At 49.1% G+C, this 19,010-nt stretch overlaps 27 non-coding genes across 27 annotated transcripts; 13 read left to right on the forward strand and 14 right to left on the reverse strand.

Moving 5' to 3' along the window:
- The first annotated feature begins 286 nt into the window (after positions 1–286).
- Trnap-ugg (transfer RNA proline (anticodon UGG)) lies at positions 287–358 on the forward strand. The gene has a single exon. It is a non-coding gene; the product is annotated as a tRNA-Pro (tRNA).
- Positions 359–993: 635 nt separating this feature from the next.
- Positions 994–1,066, reverse strand: Trnav-uac (transfer RNA valine (anticodon UAC)). Its single transcript has one exon. It is a non-coding gene; the product is annotated as a tRNA-Val (tRNA).
- Positions 1,067–1,301: 235 nt separating this feature from the next.
- Trnap-cgg (transfer RNA proline (anticodon CGG)) lies at positions 1,302–1,373 on the forward strand. The gene has a single exon. It is a non-coding gene; the product is annotated as a tRNA-Pro (tRNA).
- A 208-nt stretch (positions 1,374–1,581) lies between these two features.
- Trnav-aac (transfer RNA valine (anticodon AAC)) lies at positions 1,582–1,654 on the reverse strand. The gene has a single exon. It is a non-coding gene; the product is annotated as a tRNA-Val (tRNA).
- A 1,382-nt stretch (positions 1,655–3,036) lies between these two features.
- Positions 3,037–3,108, forward strand: Trnap-ugg (transfer RNA proline (anticodon UGG)). Its single transcript has one exon. It is a non-coding gene; the product is annotated as a tRNA-Pro (tRNA).
- Positions 3,109–3,743: 635 nt separating this feature from the next.
- Trnav-uac (transfer RNA valine (anticodon UAC)) lies at positions 3,744–3,816 on the reverse strand. The gene has a single exon. It is a non-coding gene; the product is annotated as a tRNA-Val (tRNA).
- Positions 3,817–4,051: 235 nt separating this feature from the next.
- On the forward strand, positions 4,052–4,123 carry Trnap-cgg (transfer RNA proline (anticodon CGG)). Its single transcript has one exon. It is a non-coding gene; the product is annotated as a tRNA-Pro (tRNA).
- A 208-nt stretch (positions 4,124–4,331) lies between these two features.
- Positions 4,332–4,404, reverse strand: Trnav-aac (transfer RNA valine (anticodon AAC)). Its single transcript has one exon. It is a non-coding gene; the product is annotated as a tRNA-Val (tRNA).
- Positions 4,405–5,904: 1,500 nt separating this feature from the next.
- On the forward strand, positions 5,905–5,976 carry Trnap-ugg (transfer RNA proline (anticodon UGG)). The gene has a single exon. It is a non-coding gene; the product is annotated as a tRNA-Pro (tRNA).
- A 635-nt stretch (positions 5,977–6,611) lies between these two features.
- Trnav-uac (transfer RNA valine (anticodon UAC)) lies at positions 6,612–6,684 on the reverse strand. Its single transcript has one exon. It is a non-coding gene; the product is annotated as a tRNA-Val (tRNA).
- A 235-nt stretch (positions 6,685–6,919) lies between these two features.
- On the forward strand, positions 6,920–6,991 carry Trnap-cgg (transfer RNA proline (anticodon CGG)). The gene has a single exon. It is a non-coding gene; the product is annotated as a tRNA-Pro (tRNA).
- A 208-nt stretch (positions 6,992–7,199) lies between these two features.
- Positions 7,200–7,272, reverse strand: Trnav-aac (transfer RNA valine (anticodon AAC)). The gene has a single exon. It is a non-coding gene; the product is annotated as a tRNA-Val (tRNA).
- A 1,500-nt stretch (positions 7,273–8,772) lies between these two features.
- On the forward strand, positions 8,773–8,844 carry Trnap-ugg (transfer RNA proline (anticodon UGG)). The gene has a single exon. It is a non-coding gene; the product is annotated as a tRNA-Pro (tRNA).
- A 635-nt stretch (positions 8,845–9,479) lies between these two features.
- On the reverse strand, positions 9,480–9,552 carry Trnav-uac (transfer RNA valine (anticodon UAC)). Its single transcript has one exon. It is a non-coding gene; the product is annotated as a tRNA-Val (tRNA).
- Positions 9,553–9,787: 235 nt separating this feature from the next.
- On the forward strand, positions 9,788–9,858 carry Trnap-cgg (transfer RNA proline (anticodon CGG)). Its single transcript has one exon. It is a non-coding gene; the product is annotated as a tRNA-Pro (tRNA).
- A 208-nt stretch (positions 9,859–10,066) lies between these two features.
- Trnav-aac (transfer RNA valine (anticodon AAC)) lies at positions 10,067–10,139 on the reverse strand. The gene has a single exon. It is a non-coding gene; the product is annotated as a tRNA-Val (tRNA).
- Positions 10,140–11,638: 1,499 nt separating this feature from the next.
- Positions 11,639–11,710, forward strand: Trnap-ugg (transfer RNA proline (anticodon UGG)). Its single transcript has one exon. It is a non-coding gene; the product is annotated as a tRNA-Pro (tRNA).
- Positions 11,711–12,342: 632 nt separating this feature from the next.
- On the reverse strand, positions 12,343–12,415 carry Trnav-uac (transfer RNA valine (anticodon UAC)). Its single transcript has one exon. It is a non-coding gene; the product is annotated as a tRNA-Val (tRNA).
- A 235-nt stretch (positions 12,416–12,650) lies between these two features.
- Trnap-cgg (transfer RNA proline (anticodon CGG)) lies at positions 12,651–12,722 on the forward strand. Its single transcript has one exon. It is a non-coding gene; the product is annotated as a tRNA-Pro (tRNA).
- Positions 12,723–12,928: 206 nt separating this feature from the next.
- Trnav-aac (transfer RNA valine (anticodon AAC)) lies at positions 12,929–13,000 on the reverse strand. The gene has a single exon. It is a non-coding gene; the product is annotated as a tRNA-Val (tRNA).
- A 1,498-nt stretch (positions 13,001–14,498) lies between these two features.
- Trnap-ugg (transfer RNA proline (anticodon UGG)) lies at positions 14,499–14,570 on the forward strand. Its single transcript has one exon. It is a non-coding gene; the product is annotated as a tRNA-Pro (tRNA).
- A 635-nt stretch (positions 14,571–15,205) lies between these two features.
- Trnav-uac (transfer RNA valine (anticodon UAC)) lies at positions 15,206–15,278 on the reverse strand. Its single transcript has one exon. It is a non-coding gene; the product is annotated as a tRNA-Val (tRNA).
- A 507-nt stretch (positions 15,279–15,785) lies between these two features.
- On the reverse strand, positions 15,786–15,858 carry Trnav-aac (transfer RNA valine (anticodon AAC)). Its single transcript has one exon. It is a non-coding gene; the product is annotated as a tRNA-Val (tRNA).
- Positions 15,859–17,352: 1,494 nt separating this feature from the next.
- On the forward strand, positions 17,353–17,424 carry Trnap-ugg (transfer RNA proline (anticodon UGG)). Its single transcript has one exon. It is a non-coding gene; the product is annotated as a tRNA-Pro (tRNA).
- A 631-nt stretch (positions 17,425–18,055) lies between these two features.
- On the reverse strand, positions 18,056–18,128 carry Trnav-uac (transfer RNA valine (anticodon UAC)). The gene has a single exon. It is a non-coding gene; the product is annotated as a tRNA-Val (tRNA).
- Positions 18,129–18,364: 236 nt separating this feature from the next.
- Positions 18,365–18,436, forward strand: Trnap-cgg (transfer RNA proline (anticodon CGG)). Its single transcript has one exon. It is a non-coding gene; the product is annotated as a tRNA-Pro (tRNA).
- Positions 18,437–18,643: 207 nt separating this feature from the next.
- On the reverse strand, positions 18,644–18,716 carry Trnav-aac (transfer RNA valine (anticodon AAC)). Its single transcript has one exon. It is a non-coding gene; the product is annotated as a tRNA-Val (tRNA).
- Between the last annotated feature and the right edge of the window lie 294 nt (positions 18,717–19,010).

Genomic DNA, 19,010 nt, shown 5'->3' on the forward strand with positions numbered 1-19,010 from the left:
CGCAATCTTTTCGTTATGAGTTGGTGTTTCGGATTCCCGATGTTCTTTTGTTTAGTGCACATGCCTTCCCTTGACACTGAGAAAGCACATGACGAAAGTGAAACACCACCGTCTGTTCATCTGCAGAGCGCGATGAAATTATTCACTCTATATTCATTGCCTTTCATATTCTTCCCATCAGTGGTGAGCGCTGCCTTCAGAAAGCGCTTTTGTTTCTGATTTACATGGAAGTTAGTGTTCCTCGGAGCTGGACTGCTTGGGATTAGCTTCATTGCTACTGGCAGGTGGCTCGTTGGTCTAGGGGTATGATTCCTGCTTTGGGTGCAGGAGGTCCCGGGTTCAAATCCCGGACGAGCCCTACCGTTTTGACCGTGCTGAAGAGTAGGTGGAGCTCACCCACGTTTGCAGCTCTGCAATGAAGAATAGATGCCTGCCGCAGCACGCTTTGTGTAGCACTACGGTGATGAAGGGACCGTTTGATATGGCAAGAATCTGACACCAGTAAATTACATGGGTCGATGCTGTAGAAGAGCCGACAGTAATCTTGCATGCAACGGAAAACAAAGGTTGTGTTTGCAGAACATGTGCACCGTGAGTGGAGACGAACCTCAATCGTGGAGCAGTCTACCTTCATCTGATTAGCGACGACAACAACCAAAGGGTGGGATACAAGACTGAGCGTAGTTAAGAGTTTCTCACTATTAGTTACGTTCACACTTCAACAGAGCTGTGACAAGGCGAGTGCAGTGAGCTCAGGAAAGCCAGTATGAAGCGCACTTGAAGTAGTCCTGAAGAAATGGATTATAAACTTTGCCGGCCAGAATGGAGCTACGAGCGTTCTGAGTTACTGAATACCGGTACACTATGGGAGCAAGAGCATTTGACAGTAAAATGAAGCGATATCCGTGTAGCACACGACATTTATTATCCATGCATACGCAGACGTGACGTAATCTCGGAAATGGAATCCGAAAAGGGGTTTAAAAAAAGTCGTGTTTCCGCCCGGGATCGAACCGGGGACCTTCTGCGTGTAAAGCAGACGTGATAACCGCTACACCACGGAAACGACGGCTCTGCGGCTGTTCTACCTAGAAACCCGTAGTGGCAACAGATTTTTCCTGCGTAAGCAAAGGCATCGCCTACGAGCTCCCTCCGATTCTAGAAGTTTGCTATTGTAAAAGACATCGATGAAAACAATCAAACCGCAACAGCCAGGGAAAACGCTGGGTGAGCGGCAGCTCTGCATGGTGATACCAAGAACGGAGGCGTCAGTCATGTGCAGCGCTTAGACGCTACGAACAGGCTCGTTGGTCTAGGGGTATGATTCCTGCTTCGGGTGCAGGAGGTCCCGGGTTCAAATCCCGGACGAGCCCTTGCGTTTTGTGCAAACGTGTGGCAACTACCGTCATGCCGGCGGCTGTTCCGCGCATTTCCAGCCCTCCAGGTAAGCACAAAAACCAAGTAGCCGGTTCTGAAAGAGTTTCATGTATCATCTGAGCCCTGGTGGTGGGCCGTTTGAAATTGATTTAAATGGTCACAGTAGAGATTGTAGCAAGGGTCTTGTTGAGTGCGACGAAAAAGTGTTTCCGCCCGGAATCGAACCGGGGACCTTCTGCGTGTTAGGCAGACGTGATAACCGCTACACCACGGAAACTGCTACGCTCTGTGCTCCACATCTGACACAACTTGTAGGACGATCGCAACTTTGGCGTAAAAATCACTTTGCGGAAACGCACAATGCAGGTATTTCGCATTCGTATGCAACAATCGACAGCACCCTTGCCTGTCTGGATGCCATCACGAATGAGAGCCCAAGAAGTCGTCGGAAATGCTCGCGGCCGAGTCCTCAGCAGCATCAGCTTCTCATTCTTTCCATACGAGGTACCGTCAATTCGCGCAGTCGCTATTGCAAATGATGTCACCAAAAGCAATCACTTCGTTAGCGGCGAGGAGCCCGGACTCAGCGGTAGCAACCAGGTGTAAATCACACAGTATTTTACTGATGATCTGGAAACGCAAGTTTAGAATAAGTAGAACATTATATAAAATGTGTTGTGTGGTCGAGCGACACCCACGCCTCGCTCTCGCCAGATTATCGTTGCTGCGCGGAATGATTGTTAAGGCACCGACGGCTTCAGAGTTCGTCTTCTCGAAGTTTTGCTTTTGCAGTACATTCCGCAATCTTTTCGTTATGAGTCGTCTGTTTCGGTTTCCCGATGTAGTTTTGCTCACTGCTCTCGACTTCTCTTAACCCCGAGCCACCACTAGCCGAAAATTCCGCACTGCTATCTGGTCAATCTGCAGAGCTCGATGAAGGCGTCGCGGTCGTTCCTGAGCTGATGAAACGGCCGAATCTGTAGTTGTTCCCAGATCTCTTCCACAACAACGGCCTCCCAGACGCTTGGATTACAGGAGTACGCCACTACTCCCAGCCGGAGAACTGCATTTGAAAGCGTAATAACATGAGCTACACGTAACTCCGATTTCTGTGTCTGACCTACTTTTAATGAAACTGTCGTCGATTTACTTACTACTATCGCTGCTGGACGAAGCAGATCAGGTGAAAACCATCAGTATTCTTGTAACGAAGAGGTAATGGAAATTTAGGTAAAACAATATCAAAAAAAGTTGTGTGGTGGAGCGACACGTACAGTTGGCTCTTCCTAGATGATCATTGCTGCACGGAATAATTGTTAAGGCACCGACGCCTTCAGGAGTGGTCTTCTGGAAGTTTTGCTTGCAGTATATTCCGCAATCTTTTCGTTATGAGTTGGTGTTTCGGATTCCCGATGTTCTTTTGTTTAGTGCACATGCCTTCCCTTGACACTGAGAAAGCACATGACGAAAGTGAAACACCACCGTCTGTTCATCTGCAGAGCGCGATGAAATTATTCACTCTATATTCATTGCCTTTCATATTCTTCCCATCAGTGGTGAGCGCTGCCTTCAGAAAGCGCTTTTGTTTCTGATTTACATGGAAGTTAGTGTTCCTCGGAGCTGGACTGCTTGGGATTAGCTTCATTGCTACTGGCAGGTGGCTCGTTGGTCTAGGGGTATGATTCCTGCTTTGGGTGCAGGAGGTCCCGGGTTCAAATCCCGGACGAGCCCTACCGTTTTGACCGTGCTGAAGAGTAGGTGGAGCTCACCCACGTTTGCAGCTCTGCAATGAAGAATAGATGCCTGCCGCAGCACGCTTTGTGTAGCACTACGGTGATGAAGGGACCGTTTGATATGGCAAGAATCTGACACCAGTAAATTACATGGGTCGATGCTGTAGAAGAGCCGACAGTAATCTTGCATGCAACGGAAAACAAAGGTTGTGTTTGCAGAACATGTGCACCGTGAGTGGAGACGAACCTCAATCGTGGAGCAGTCTACCTTCATCTGATTAGCGACGACAACAACCAAAGGGTGGGATACAAGACTGAGCGTAGTTAAGAGTTTCTCACTATTAGTTACGTTCACACTTCAACAGAGCTGTGACAAGGCGAGTGCAGTGAGCTCAGGAAAGCCAGTATGAAGCGCACTTGAAGTAGTCCTGAAGAAATGGATTATAAACTTTGCCGGCCAGAATGGAGCTACGAGCGTTCTGAGTTACTGAATACCGGTACACTATGGGAGCAAGAGCATTTGACAGTAAAATGAAGCGATATCCGTGTAGCACACGACATTTATTATCCATGCATACGCAGACGTGACGTAATCTCGGAAATGGAATCCGAAAAGGGGTTTAAAAAAAGTCGTGTTTCCGCCCGGGATCGAACCGGGGACCTTCTGCGTGTAAAGCAGACGTGATAACCGCTACACCACGGAAACGACGGCTCTGCGGCTGTTCTACCTAGAAACCCGTAGTGGCAACAGATTTTTCCTGCGTAAGCAAAGGCATCGCCTACGAGCTCCCTCCGATTCTAGAAGTTTGCTATTGTAAAAGACATCGATGAAAACAATCAAACCGCAACAGCCAGGGAAAACGCTGGGTGAGCGGCAGCTCTGCATGGTGATACCAAGAACGGAGGCGTCAGTCATGTGCAGCGCTTAGACGCTACGAACAGGCTCGTTGGTCTAGGGGTATGATTCCTGCTTCGGGTGCAGGAGGTCCCGGGTTCAAATCCCGGACGAGCCCTTGCGTTTTGTGCAAACGTGTGGCAACTACCGTCATGCCGGCGGCTGTTCCGCGCATTTCCAGCCCTCCAGGTAAGCACAAAAACCAAGTAGCCGGTTCTGAAAGAGTTTCATGTATCATCTGAGCCCTGGTGGTGGGCCGTTTGAAATTGATTTAAATGGTCACAGTAGAGATTGTAGCAAGGGTCTTGTTGAGTGCGACGAAAAAGTGTTTCCGCCCGGAATCGAACCGGGGACCTTCTGCGTGTTAGGCAGACGTGATAACCGCTACACCACGGAAACTGCTACGCTCTGTGCTCCACATCTGACACAACTTGTAGGACGATCGCAACTTTGGCGTAAAAATCACTTTGCGGAAACGCACAATGCAGGTATTTCGCATTCGTATGCAACAATCGACAGCACCCTTGCCTGTCTGGATGCCATCACGAATGAGAGCCCAAGAAGTCGTCGGAAATGCTCGCGGCCGAGTCCTCAGCAGCATCAGCTTCTCATTCTTTCCATACGAGGTACCGTCAATTCGCGCAGTCGCTATTGCAAATGATGTCACCAAAAGCAATCACTTCGTTAGCGGCGAGGAGCCCGGACTCAGCGGTAGCTCTACATGAAGGCACCAGCAGCTCCGTCAGGCCACCGCTGGCGCGCCGGCGCCCGGACCCACGACCGTCAATGACGCTGCAGTCGATGTACTTCTTAATATCGCTTTTGGAAGAAGGAAACCAGGTGTAAATCACACAGTATTTTACTGATGATCTGGAAACGCAAGTTTAGAATAAGTAGAACATTATATAAAATGTGTTGTGTGGTCGAGCGACACCCACGCCTCGCTCTCGCCAGATTATCGTTGCTGCGCGGAATGATTGTTAAGGCACCGACGGCTTCAGAGTTCGTCTTCTCGAAGTTTTGCTTTTGCAGTACATTCCGCAATCTTTTCGTTATGAGTCGTCTGTTTCGGTTTCCCGATGTAGTTTTGCTCACTGCTCTCGACTTCTCTTAACCCCGAGCCACCACTAGCCGAAAATTCCGCACTGCTATCTGGTCAATCTGCAGAGCTCGATGAAGGCGTCGCGGTCGTTCCTGAGCTGATGAAACGGCCGAATCTGTAGTTGTTCCCAGATCTCTTCCACAACAACGGCCTCCCAGACGCTTGGATTACAGGAGTACGCCACTACTCCCAGCCGGAGAACTGCATTTGAAAGCGTAATAACATGAGCTACACGTAACTCCGATTTCTGTGTCTGACCTACTTTTAATGAAACTGTCGTCGATTTACTTACTACTATCGCTGCTGGACGAAGCAGATCAGGTGAAAACCATCAGTATTCTTGTAACGAAGAGGTAATGGAAATTTAGGTAAAACAATATCAAAAAAAGTTGTGTGGTGGAGCGACACGTACAGTTGGCTCTTCCTAGATGATCATTGCTGCACGGAATAATTGTTAAGGCACCGACGCCTTCAGGAGTGGTCTTCTGGAAGTTTTGCTTGCAGTATATTCCGCAATCTTTTCGTTATGAGTTGGTGTTTCGGATTCCCGATGTTCTTTTGTTTAGTGCACATGCCTTCCCTTGACACTGAGAAAGCACATGACGAAAGTGAAACACCACCGTCTGTTCATCTGCAGAGCGCGATGAAATTATTCACTCTATATTCATTGCCTTTCATATTCTTCCCATCAGTGGTGAGCGCTGCCTTCAGAAAGCGCTTTTGTTTCTGATTTACATGGAAGTTAGTGTTCCTCGGAGCTGGACTGCTTGGGATTAGCTTCATTGCTACTGGCAGGTGGCTCGTTGGTCTAGGGGTATGATTCCTGCTTTGGGTGCAGGAGGTCCCGGGTTCAAATCCCGGACGAGCCCTACCGTTTTGACCGTGCTGAAGAGTAGGTGGAGCTCACCCACGTTTGCAGCTCTGCAATGAAGAATAGATGCCTGCCGCAGCACGCTTTGTGTAGCACTACGGTGATGAAGGGACCGTTTGATATGGCAAGAATCTGACACCAGTAAATTACATGGGTCGATGCTGTAGAAGAGCCGACAGTAATCTTGCATGCAACGGAAAACAAAGGTTGTGTTTGCAGAACATGTGCACCGTGAGTGGAGACGAACCTCAATCGTGGAGCAGTCTACCTTCATCTGATTAGCGACGACAACAACCAAAGGGTGGGATACAAGACTGAGCGTAGTTAAGAGTTTCTCACTATTAGTTACGTTCACACTTCAACAGAGCTGTGACAAGGCGAGTGCAGTGAGCTCAGGAAAGCCAGTATGAAGCGCACTTGAAGTAGTCCTGAAGAAATGGATTATAAACTTTGCCGGCCAGAATGGAGCTACGAGCGTTCTGAGTTACTGAATACCGGTACACTATGGGAGCAAGAGCATTTGACAGTAAAATGAAGCGATATCCGTGTAGCACACGACATTTATTATCCATGCATACGCAGACGTGACGTAATCTCGGAAATGGAATCCGAAAAGGGGTTTAAAAAAAGTCGTGTTTCCGCCCGGGATCGAACCGGGGACCTTCTGCGTGTAAAGCAGACGTGATAACCGCTACACCACGGAAACGACGGCTCTGCGGCTGTTCTACCTAGAAACCCGTAGTGGCAACAGATTTTTCCTGCGTAAGCAAAGGCATCGCCTACGAGCTCCCTCCGATTCTAGAAGTTTGCTATTGTAAAAGACATCGATGAAAACAATCAAACCGCAACAGCCAGGGAAAACGCTGGGTGAGCGGCAGCTCTGCATGGTGATACCAAGAACGGAGGCGTCAGTCATGTGCAGCGCTTAGACGCTACGAACAGGCTCGTTGGTCTAGGGGTATGATTCCTGCTTCGGGTGCAGGAGGTCCCGGGTTCAAATCCCGGACGAGCCCTTGCGTTTTGTGCAAACGTGTGGCAACTACCGTCATGCCGGCGGCTGTTCCGCGCATTTCCAGCCCTCCAGGTAAGCACAAAAACCAAGTAGCCGGTTCTGAAAGAGTTTCATGTATCATCTGAGCCCTGGTGGTGGGCCGTTTGAAATTGATTTAAATGGTCACAGTAGAGATTGTAGCAAGGGTCTTGTTGAGTGCGACGAAAAAGTGTTTCCGCCCGGAATCGAACCGGGGACCTTCTGCGTGTTAGGCAGACGTGATAACCGCTACACCACGGAAACTGCTACGCTCTGTGCTCCACATCTGACACAACTTGTAGGACGATCGCAACTTTGGCGTAAAAATCACTTTGCGGAAACGCACAATGCAGGTATTTCGCATTCGTATGCAACAATCGACAGCACCCTTGCCTGTCTGAATGCCATCACGAATGAGAGCCCAAGAAGTCGTCGGAAATGCTCGCGGCCGAGTCCTCAGCAGCATCAGCTTCTCATTCTTTCCATACGAGGTACCGTCAATTCGCGCAGTCGCTATTGCAAATGATGTCACCAAAAGCAATCACTTCGTTAGCGGCGAGGAGCCCGGACTCAGCGGTAGCTCTACATGAAGGCACCAGCAGCTCCGTCAGGCCACCGCTGGCGCGCCGGCGCCCGGACCCACGACCGTCAATGACGCTGCAGTCGATGTACTTCTTAATATCGCTTTTGGAAGAAGGAAACCAGGTGTAAATCACACAGTATTTTACTGATGATCTGGAAACGCAAGTTTAGAATAAGTAGAACATTATATAAAATGTGTTGTGTGGTCGAGCGACACCCACGCCTCGCTCTCGCCAGATTATCGTTGCTGCGCGGAATGATTGTTAAGGCACCGACGGCTTCAGAGTTCGTCTTCTCGAAGTTTTGCTTTTGCAGTACATTCCGCAATCTTTTCGTTATGAGTCGTCTGTTTCGGTTTCCCGATGTAGTTTTGCTCACTGCTCTCGACTTCTCTTAACCCCGAGCCACCACTAGCCGAAAATTCCGCACTGCTATCTGGTCAATCTGCAGAGCTCGATGAAGGCGTCGCGGTCGTTCCTGAGCTGATGAAACGGCCGAATCTGTAGTTGTTCCCAGATCTCTTCCACAACAACGGCCTCCCAGACGCTTGGATTACAGGAGTACGCCACTACTCCCAGCCGGAGAACTGCATTTGAAAGCGTAATAACATGAGCTACACGTAACTCCGATTTCTGTGTCTGACCTACTTTTAATGAAACTGTCGTCGATTTACTTACTACTATCGCTGCTGGACGAAGCAGATCAGGTGAAAACCATCAGTATTCTTGTAACGAAGAGGTAATGGAAATTTAGGTAAAACAATATCAAAAAAAGTTGTGTGGTGGAGCGACACGTACAGTTGGCTCTTCCTAGATGATCATTGCTGCACGGAATAATTGTTAAGGCACCGACGCCTTCAGGAGTGGTCTTCTGGAAGTTTTGCTTGCAGTATATTCCGCAATCTTTTCGTTATGAGTTGGTGTTTCGGATTCCCGATGTTCTTTTGTTTAGTGCACATGCCTTCCCTTGACACTGAGAAAGCACATGACGAAAGTGAAACACCACCGTCTGTTCATCTGCAGAGCGCGATGAAATTATTCACTCTATATTCATTGCCTTTCATATTCTTCCCATCAGTGGTGAGCGCTGCCTTCAGAAAGCGCTTTTGTTTCTGATTTACATGGAAGTTAGTGTTCCTCGGAGCTGGACTGCTTGGGATTAGCTTCATTGCTACTGGCAGGTGGCTCGTTGGTCTAGGGGTATGATTCCTGCTTTGGGTGCAGGAGGTCCCGGGTTCAAATCCCGGACGAGCCCTACCGTTTTGACCGTGCTGAAGAGTAGGTGGAGCTCACCCACGTTTGCAGCTCTGCAATGAAGAATAGATGCCTGCCGCAGCACGCTTTGTGTAGCACTACGGTGATGAAGGGACCGTTTGATATGGCAAGAATCTGACACCAGTAAATTACATGGGTCGATGCTGTAGAAGAGCCGACAGTAATCTTGCATGCAACGGAAAACAAAGGTTGTGTTTGCAGAACATGTGCACCGTGAGTGGAGACGAACCTCAATCGTGGAGCAGTCTACCTTCATCTGATTAGCGACGACAACAACCAAAGGGTGGGATACAAGACTGAGCGTAGTTAAGAGTTTCTCACTATTAGTTACGTTCACACTTCAACAGAGCTGTGACAAGGCGAGTGCAGTGAGCTCAGGAAAGCCAGTATGAAGCGCACTTGAAGTAGTCCTGAAGAAATGGATTATAAACTTTGCCGGCCAGAATGGAGCTACGAGCGTTCTGAGTTACTGAATACCGGTACACTATGGGAGCAAGAGCATTTGACAGTAAAATGAAGCGATATCCGTGTAGCACACGACATTTATTATCCATGCATACGCAGACGTGACGTAATCTCGGAAATGGAATCCGAAAAGGGGTTTAAAAAAAGTCGTGTTTCCGCCCGGGATCGAACCGGGGACCTTCTGCGTGTAAAGCAGACGTGATAACCGCTACACCACGGAAACGACGGCTCTGCGGCTGTTCTACCTAGAAACCCGTAGTGGCAACAGATTTTTCCTGCGTAAGCAAAGGCATCGCCTACGAGCTCCCTCCGATTCTAGAAGTTTGCTATTGTAAAAGACATCGATGAAAACAATCAAACCGCAACAGCCAGGGAAAACGCTGGGTGAGCGGCAGCTCTGCATGGTGATACCAAGAACGGAGGCGTCAGTCATGTGCAGCGCTTAGACGCTACGAACAGGCTCGTTGGTCTAGGGTATGATTCCTGCTTCGGGTGCAGGAGGTCCCGGGTTCAAATCCCGGACGAGCCCTTGCGTTTTGTGCAAACGTGTGGCAACTACCGTCATGCCGGCGGCTGTTCCGCGCATTTCCAGCCCTCCAGGTAAGCACAAAAACCAAGTAGCCGGTTCTGAAAGAGTTTCATGTATCATCTGAGCCCTGGTGGTGGGCCGTTTGAAATTGATTTAAATGGTCACAGTAGAGATTGTAGCAAGGGTCTTGTTGAGTGCGACGAAAAAGTGTTTCCGCCCGGAATCGAACCGGGGACCTTCTGCGTGTTAGGCAGACGTGATAACCGCTACACCACGGAAACTGCTACGCTCTGTGCTCCACATCTGACACAACTTGTAGGACGATCGCAACTTTGGCGTAAAAATCACTTTGCGGAAACGCACAATGCAGGTATTTCGCATTCGTATGCAACAATCGACAGCACCCTTGCCTGTCTGAATGCCATCACGAATGAGAGCCCAAGAAGTCGTCGGAAATGCTCGCGGCCGAGTCCTCAGCAGCATCAGCTTCTCATTCTTTCCATACGAGGTACCGTCAATTCGCGCAGTCGCTATTGCAAATGATGTCACCAAAAGCAATCACTTCGTTAGCGGCGAGGAGCCCGGACTCAGCGGTAGCTCTACATGAAGGCACCAGCAGCTCCGTCAGGCCACCGCTGGCGCGCCGGCGCCCGGACCCACGACCGTCAATGACGCTGCAGTCGATGTACTTCTTAATATCGCTTTTGGAAGAAGGAAACCAGGTGTAAATCACACAGTATTTTACTGATGATCTGGAAACGCAAGTTTAGAATAAGTAGAACATTATATAAAATGTGTTGTGTGGTCGAGCGACACCCACGCCTCGCTCTCGCCAGATTATCGTTGCTGCGCGGAATGATTGTTAAGGCACCGACGGCTTCAGAGTTCGTCTTCTCGAAGTTTTGCTTTTGCAGTACATTCCGCAATCTTTTCGTTATGAGTCGTCTGTTTCGGTTTCCCGATGTAGTTTTGCTCACTGCTCTCGACTTCTCTTAACCCCGAGCCACCACTAGCCGAAAATTCCGCACTGCTATCTGGTCAATCTGCAGAGCTCGATGAAGGCGTCGCGGTCGTTCCTGAGCTGATGAAACGGCCGAATCTGTAGTTGTTCCCAGATCTCTTCCACAACAACGGCCTCCCAGACGCTTGGATTACAGGAGTACGCCACTACTCCCAGCCGGAGAACTGCATTTGAAAGCGTAATAACATGAGCTACACGTAACTCCGATTTCTGTGTCTGACCTACTTTTAATGAAACTGTCGTCGATTTACTTACTACTATCGCTGCTGGACGAAGCAGATCAGGTGAAAACCATCAGTATTCTTGTAACGAAGAGGTAATGGAAATTTAGGTAAAACAATATCAAAAAAAGTTGTGTGGTGGAGCGACACGTACAGTTGGCTCTTCCTAGATGATCATTGCTGCACGGAATAATTGTTAAGGCACCGACGCCTTCAGGAGTGGTCTTCTGAAGTTTTGCTTGCAGTATATTCCGCAATCTTTTCGTTATGAGTTGGTGTTTCGGATTCCCGATGTTCTTTTGTTTAGTGCACATGCCTTCCCTTGACACTGAGAAAGCACATGACGAAAGTGAAACACCACCGTCTGTTCATCTGCAGAGCGCGATGAAATTATTCACTCTATATTCATTGCCTTTCATATTCTTCCCATCAGTGGTGAGCGCTGCCTTCAGAAAGCGCTTTTGTTTCTGATTTACATGGAAGTTAGTGTTCCTCGGAGCTGGACTGCTTGGGATTAGCTTCATTGCTACTGGCAGGTGGCTCGTTGGTCTAGGGGTATGATTCCTGCTTTGGGTGCAGGAGGTCCCGGGTTCAAATCCCGGACGAGCCCTACCGTTTTGACCGTGCTGAAGAGTAGGTGGAGCTCACCCACGTTTGCAGCTCTGCAATGAAGAATAGATGCCTGCCGCAGCACGCTTTGTGTAGCACTACGGTGATGAAGGGACCGTTTGATATGGCAAGAATCTGACACCAGTAAATTACATGGTCGATGCTGTAGAAGAGCCGACAGTAATCTTGCATGCAACGGAAAACAAAGGTTGTGTTTGCAGAACATGTGCACCGTGAGTGGAGACGAACCTCAATCGTGGAGCAGTCTACCTTCATCTGATTAGCGACGACAACAACCAAAGGTGGGATACAAGACTGAGCGTAGTTAAGAGTTTCTCACTATTAGTTACGTTCACACTTCAACAGAGCTGTGACAAGGCGAGTGCAGTGAGCTCAGGAAAGCCAGTATGAAGCGCACTTGAAGTAGTCCTGAAGAAATGGATTATAAACTTTGCCGGCCAGAATGGAGCTACGAGCGTTCTGAGTTACTGAATACCGGTACACTATGGGAGCAAGAGCATTTGACAGTAAAATGAAGCGATATCCGTGTAGCACACGACATTTATTATCCATGCATACGCAGACGTGACGTAATCTCGGAAATGGAATCCGAAAAGGGTTTAAAAAAAGTCGTGTTTCCGCCCGGGATCGAACCGGGGACCTTCTGCGTGTAAAGCAGACGTGATAACCGCTACACCACGGAAACGACGGCTCTGCGGCTGTTCTACCTAGAAACCCGTAGTGGCAACAGATTTTTCCTGCGTAAGCAAAGGCATCGCCTACGAGCTCCCTCCGATTCTAGAAGTTTGCTATTGTAAAAGACATCGATGAAAACAATCAAACCGCAACAGCCAGGGAAAACGCTGGGTGAGCGGCAGCTCTGCATGGTGATACCAAGAACGGAGGCGTCAGTCATGTGCAGCGCTTAGACGCTACGAACAGGCTCGTTGGTCTAGGGGTATGATTCCTGCTTCGGGTGCAGGAGGTCCCGGGTTCAAATCCCGGACGAGCCCTTGCGTTTTGTGCAAACGTGTGGCAACTACCGTCATGCCGGCGGCTGTTCCGCGCATTTCCAGCCCTCCAGGTAAGCACAAAAACCAAGTAGCCGGTCTGAAAGAGTTTCATGTATCATCTGAGCCTGGTGGTGGGCCGTTTGAAATTGATTTAAATGGTCACAGTAGAGATTGTAGCAAGGGTCTTGTTGAGTGCGACGAAAAAGTGTTTCCGCCCGAATCGAACCGGGGACCTTCTGCGTGTTAGGCAGACGTGATAACCGCTACACCACGGAAACTGCTACGCTCTGTGCTCCACATCTGACACAACTTGTAGGACGATCGCAACTTTGGCGTAAAAATCACTTTGCGGAAACGCACAATGCAGGTATTTCGCATTCGTATGCAACAATCGACAGCACCCTTGCCTGTCTGAATGCCATCACGAATGAGAGCCCAAGAAGTCGTCGGAAATGCTCGCGGCCGAGTCCTCAGCAGCATCAGCTTCTCATTCTTTCCATACGAGGTACCGTCAATTCGCGCAGTCGCTATTGCAAATGATGTCACCAAAAGCAATCACTTCGTTAGCGGCGAGGAGCCCGGACTCAGCGGTAGCTCTACATGAAGGCACCAGCAGCTCCGTCAGGCCACCGCTGGCGCGCCGGCGCCCGGACCCACGACCGTCAATGACGCTGCAGTCGATGTACTTCTTAATATCGCTTTTGGAAGAAGGAAACCAGGTGTAAATCACACAGTATTTTACTGATGATCTGGAAACGCAAGTTTAGAATAAGTAGAACATTATATAAAATGTGTTGTGTGGTCGAGCGACACCCACGCCTCGCTCTCGCCAGATTATCGTTGCTGCGCGGAATGATTGTTAAGGCACCGACGGCTTCAGAGTTCGTCTTCTCGAAGTTTTGCTTTTGCAGTACATTCCGCAATCTTTTCGTTATGAGTCGTCTGTTCGGTTTCCCGATGTAGTTTTGCTCACTGCTCTCGACTTCTCTTAACCCCGAGCCACCACTAGCCGAAAATTCCGCACTGCTATCTGGTCAATCTGCAGAGCTCGATGAAGGCGTCGCGGTCGTTCCTGAGCTGATGAAACGGCCGAATCTGTAGTTGTTCCCAGATCTCTTCCACAACAACGGCCTCCCAGACGCTTGGATTACAGGAGTACGCCACTACTCCCAGCCGGAGAACTGCATTTGAAAGCGTAATAACATGAGCTACACGTAACTCCGATTTCTGTGTCTGACCTACTTTTAATGAAACTGTCGTCGATTTACTTACTACTATCGCTGCTGGACGAAGCAGATCAGGTGAAAACCATCAGTATTCTTGTAACGAAGAGGTAATGGAAATTTAGGTAAAACAATATCAAAAAAAGTTGTGTGGTGGAGCGACACGTACAGTTGGCTCTTCCTAGATGATCATTGCTGCACGGAATAATTGTTAAGGCACCGACGCCTTCAGGAGTGGTCTTCTGGAAGTTTTGCTTGCAGTATATTCCGCAATCTTTCGTTATGAGTTGGTGTTTCGGATTCCCGATGTTCTTTTGTTTAGTGCACATGCCTTCCCTTGACACTGAGAAAGCACATGACGAAAGTGAAACACCACCGTCTGTTCATCTGCAGAGCGCGATGAAATTATTCACTCTATATTCATTGCCTTTCATATTCTTCCCATCAGTGGTGAGCGCTGCCTTCAGAAAGCGCTTTTGTTTCTGATTTACATGGAAGTTAGTGTTCCTCGGAGCTGGACTGCTTGGGATTAGCTTCATTGCTACTGGCAGGTGGCTCGTTGGTCTAGGGGTATGATTCCTGCTTTGGGTGCAGGAGGTCCCGGGTTCAAATCCCGGACGAGCCCTACCGTTTTGACCGTGCTGAAGAGTAGGTGGAGCTCACCCACGTTTGCAGCTCTGCAATGAAGAATAGATGCCTGCCGCAGCACGCTTTGTGTAGCACTACGGTGATGAAGGGACCGTTTGATATGGCAAGAATCTGACACCAGTAAATTACATGGGTCGATGCTGTAGAAGAGCCGACAGTAATCTTGCATGCAACGGAAAACAAAGGTTGTGTTTGCAGAACATGTGCACCGTGAGTGGAGACGAACCTCAATCGTGGAGCAGTCTACCTTCATCTGATTAGCGACGACAACAACCAAAGGGTGGGATACAAGACTGAGCGTAGTTAAGAGTTTCTCACTATTAGTTACGTTCACACTTCAACAGAGCTGTGACAAGGCGAGTGCAGTGAGCTCAGGAAAGCCAGTATGAAGCGCACTTGAAGTAGTCCTGAAGAAATGGATTATAAACTTTGCCGGCCAGAATGGAGCTACGAGCGTTCTGAGTTACTGAATACCGGTACACTATGGGAGCAAGAGCATTTGACAGTAAAATGAAGCGATATCCGTGTAGCACACGACATTTATTATCCATGCATACGCAGACGTGACGTAATCTCGGAAATGGAATCCGAAAAGGGGTTTAAAAAAAGTCGTGTTTCCGCCCGGGATCGAACCGGGGACCTTCTGCGTGTAAAGCAGACGTGATAACCGCTACACCACGGAAACGACGGCTCTGCGGCTGTTCTACCTAGAAACCCGTAGTGGCAACAGATTTTTCCTGCGTAAGCAAAGGCATCGCCTACGAGCTCCCTCCGATTCTAGAAGTTTGCTATTGTAAAAGACATCGATGAAAACAATCAAACCGCAACAGCCAGGGAAACGCTGGGTGAGCGGCAGCTCTGCATGGTGATACCAAGAACGGAGGCGTCAGTCATGTGCAGCGCTTAGACGCTACGAACAGGCTCGTTGGTCTAGGGGTATGATTCCTGCTTCGGGTGCAGGAGGTCCCGGGTTCAAATCCGGACGAGCCCTTGCGTTTTGTGCAAACGTGTGGCAACTACCGTCATGCCGGCGGCTGTTCCGCGCATTTCCAGCCCTCCAGGTAAGCACAAAAACCAAGTAGCCGGTTCTGAAAGAGTTTCATGTATCATCTGAGCCCTGGTGGTGGGCCGTTTGAAATTGATTTAAATGGTCACAGTAGAGATTGTAGCAAGGGTCTTGTTGACGAAAAAGTGTTTCCGCCCGGAATCGAACCGGGGACCTTCTGCGTGTTAGGCAGACGTGATAACCGCTACACCACGGAAACTGCTACGCTCTGTGCTCCACATCTGACACAACTTGTAGGACGATCGCAACTTTGGCGTAAAAATCACTTTGCGGAAACGCACAATGCAGGTATTTCGCATTCGTATGCAACAATCGACAGCACCCTTGCCTGTCTGAATGCCATCACGAATGAGAGCCCAAGAAGTCGTCGGAAATGCTCGCGGCCGAGTCCTCAGCAGCATCAGCTTCTCATTCTTTCCATACGAGGTACCGTCAATTCGCGCAGTCGCTATTGCAAATGATGTCACCAAAAGCAATCACTTCGTTAGCGGCGAGGAGCCCGGACTCAGCGGTAGCTCTACATGAAGGCACCAGCAGCTCCGTCAGGCCACCGCTGGCGCGCCGGCGCCCGGACCCACGACCGTCAATGACGCTGCAGTCGATGTACTTCTTAATATCGCTTTTGGAAGAAGGAAACCAGGTGTAAATCACACAGTATTTTACTGATGATCTGGAAACGCAAGTTTAGAATAAGTAGAACATTATATAAAATGTGTTGTGTGGTCGAGCGACACCCACGCCTCGCTCTCGCCAGATTATCGTTGCTGCGCGGATGATTGTTAAGGCACCGACGGCTTCAGAGTTCGTCTTCTCGAAGTTTTGCTTTTGCAGTACATTCCGCAATCTTTTCGTTATGAGTCGTCTGTTTCGGTTTCCCGATGTAGTTTTGCTCACTGCTCTCGACTTCTCTTACCCCGAGCCACCACTAGCCGAAAATTCCGCACTGCTATCTGGTCAATCTGCAGAGCTCGATGAAGGCGTCGCGGTCGTTCCTGAGCTGATGAAACGGCCGAATCTGTAGTTGTTCCCAGATCTCTTCCACAACAACGGCCTCCCAGACGCTTGGATTACAGGAGTACGCCACTACTCCCAGCCGGAGAACTGCATTTGAAAGCGTAATAACATGAGCTACACGTAACTCCGATTTCTGTGTCTGACCTACTTTTAATGAAACTGTCGTCGATTTACTTACTACTATCGCTGCTGGACGAAGCAGATCAGGTGAAAACCATCAGTATTCTTGTAACGAAGAGGTAATGGAAATTTAGGTAAAACAATATCAAAAAAAGTTGTGTGGTGGAGCGACACGTACAGTTGGCTCTTCCTAGATGATCATTGCTGCACGGAATAATTGTTAAGGCACCGACGCCTTCAGGAGTGGTCTTCTGGAAGTTTGCTTGCAGTATATTCCGCAATCTTTTCGTTATGAGTTGGTGTTCGGATTCCCGATGTTCTTTTGTTTAGTGCACATGCCTTCCCTTGACACTGAGAAAGCACATGACGAAAGTGAAACACCACCGTCTGTTCATCTGCAGAGCGCGATGAAATTATTCACTCTATATCATTGCCTTTCATATTCTTCCCATCAGTGGTGAGCGCTGCCTTCAGAAAGCGCTTTTGTTTCTGATTTACATGGAAGTTAGTGTTCCTCGGAGCTGGACTGCTTGGGATTAGCTTCATTGCTACTGCAGGTGGCTCGTTGGTCTAGGGGTATGATTCCTGCTTTGGGTGCAGGAGGTCCCGGGTTCAAATCCCGGACGAGCCCTACCGTTTTGACCGTGCTGAAGAGTAGGTGGAGCTCACCACGTTTGCAGCTCTGCAATGAAGAATAGATGCCTGCCGCAGCACGCTTTGTGTAGCACTACGGTGATGAAGGGACCGTTGATATGGCAAGAATCTGACACCAGTAAATTACATGGGTCGATGCTGTAGAAGAGCCGACAGTAATCTTGCATGCAACGGAAAACAAAGGTTGTGTTTGCAGAACATGTGCACCGTGAGTGGAGACGAACCTCAATCGTGGAGCAGTCTACCTTCATCTGATTAGCGACGACAACAACCAAAGGGTGGGATACAAGACTGAGCGTAGTTAAGAGTTTCTCACTATTAGTTACGTTCACACTTCAACAGAGCTGTGACAAGGCGAGTGCAGTGAGCTCAGGAAAGCCAGTATGAAGCGCACTTGAAGTAGTCCTGAAGAAATGGATTATAAACTTTGCCGGCCAGAATGGAGCTACGAGCGTTCTGAGTTACTGAATACCGGTACACTATGGGAGCAAGAGCATTTGACAGTAAAATGAAGCGATATCCGTGTAGCACACGACATTTATTATCCATGCATACGCAGACGTGACGTAATCTCGAATGGAATCCGAAAAGGGGTTTAAAAAAAGTCGTGTTTCCGCCCGGGATCGAACCGGGGACCTTCTGCGTGTAAAGCAGACGTGATAACCGCTACACCACGGAAACGACGGCTCTGCGGCTGTTCTACCTAGAAACCCGTAGTGGCAACAGATTTTTTCCTGCGTAAGCAAAGGCATCGCCTACGAGCTCCCTCCGATTCTAGAAGTTTGCTATTGTAAAAGACATCGATGAAAACAATCAAACCGCAACAGCCAGGGAAAACGCTGGGTGAGCGGCAGCTCTGCATGGTGATACCAAGAACGGAGGCGTCAGTCATGTGCAGCGCTTAGACGCTACGAACAGGCTCGTTGGTCTAGGGGTATGATTCCTGCTTCGGGTGCAGGAGGTCCCGGGTTCAAATCCCGGACGAGCCCTTGCGTTTGGTGCAAACGTGTGGCAACTACCGTCATGCCGGCGGCTGTTCCGCGCATTTCCAGCCCTCCAGGTAAGCACAAAAACCAAGTAGCCGGTTCTGAAAGAGTTTCATGTATCATCTGAGCCTGGTGGTGGGCCGTTTGAAATTGATTTAAATGGTCACAGTAGAGATTGTAGCAAGGGTCTTGTTGAGTGCGACGAAAAAGTGTTTCCGCCCGGAATCGAACCGGGGACCTTCTGCGTGTTAGGCAGACGTGATAACCGCTACACCACGGAAACTGCTACGCTCTGTGCTCCACATCTGACACAACTTGTAGGACGATCGCAACTTTGGCGTAAAAATCACTTTGCGGAAACGCACAATGCAGGTATTTCGCATTCGTATGCAACAATCGACAGCACCCTTGCCTGTCTGAATGCCATCACGAATGAGAGCCCAAGAAGTCGTCGGAAATGCTCGCGGCCGAGTCCTCAGCAGCATCAGCTTCTCATTCTTTCCATACGAGGTACCGTCAATTCGCGCAGTCGCTATTGCAAATGATGTCACCAAAAGCAATCACTTCGTTAGCGGAC

Source organism: Schistocerca cancellata, unplaced genomic scaffold (assembly GCF_023864275.1).
Source record: "Schistocerca cancellata isolate TAMUIC-IGC-003103 unplaced genomic scaffold, iqSchCanc2.1 HiC_scaffold_1084, whole genome shotgun sequence".
In the NCBI taxonomy this organism is placed as follows: domain Eukaryota; kingdom Metazoa; phylum Arthropoda; class Insecta; order Orthoptera; family Acrididae; genus Schistocerca; species Schistocerca cancellata.